Here is an 825-nt window from a genome sequence, read left to right as displayed (position 1 = left end):
GCCAGTCCGGCTCGGAGGCGACGACGAACTCTGATGGGCTGGCAGCTTCGTGGGGTGTGGTTCGGCGTCGGGGAGATTGGAGAGGAAGTTTGGGGGAAGGGGAGACGCGCGCTTTATAAGCCCAGGCCATTAGTCCCGGTTGGTGGCACCAACCGGGACTGAAGGTATACCTTTTGTCCCGGTCCCACCCACCAACCGAGACTAAAGCGAAATTTCAGCAGCGGAAAGAGCATGAATGGTTAGGCCTTTAGTCCCGGTTGGTGGCTCGGGCCAGGACTGGCACCAACCGGGACTAAAGCTATTTTTCCTATTTTTGGTTTTGTATTATTAGTTGATTTTTTTATTTAATTCTAAGTTAATATTATTTTGGTCATAAATAGAGTTTTAGAAAAGCTTTTTAGTTGATTCTTTTTGCTATTGAAGAATATTATAAAATACATTTTTTTAACCTAATAATGTTATATTTTCTTTTTTTAATTTATTAGTTTAACCTAATACTTTTTTCTATTAATGTTTAAAAAAATACTTTATATAAAGTTAAGTTAATATAATTTTGATCTTAACTAGAGTTTATAAAAGCTTTTTAGTTGATTCTTATTGCTATTGAAGAATATTATAGTTGATTCTTTTTGCTAGTGAAGGACAAAAACTATTTTGTTATTTGTAGTGAAGTCCTACAATTCCCTTAGGAGTTTCTATTTGGATTTCCTTGAAGTTTTGTTTTGTTTTGCTTTCAATTTGCTTTTTCTTATTGTTTTCTTCATTGCTTCATTCATTGATTGTATTTTGATTGCTAGAATGCTTGCTAGAGTGAATGCTTATATG

The sequence above is a fragment of the Triticum aestivum genome, chromosome 1D (assembly GCF_018294505.1).
Source record: "Triticum aestivum cultivar Chinese Spring chromosome 1D, IWGSC CS RefSeq v2.1, whole genome shotgun sequence".
In the NCBI taxonomy this organism is placed as follows: Eukaryota; Viridiplantae; Streptophyta; class Magnoliopsida; order Poales; family Poaceae; genus Triticum; species Triticum aestivum.
The sequence above is the reverse complement of the archived record's forward strand: the minus strand, read 5'-3'. Positions refer to the sequence as shown.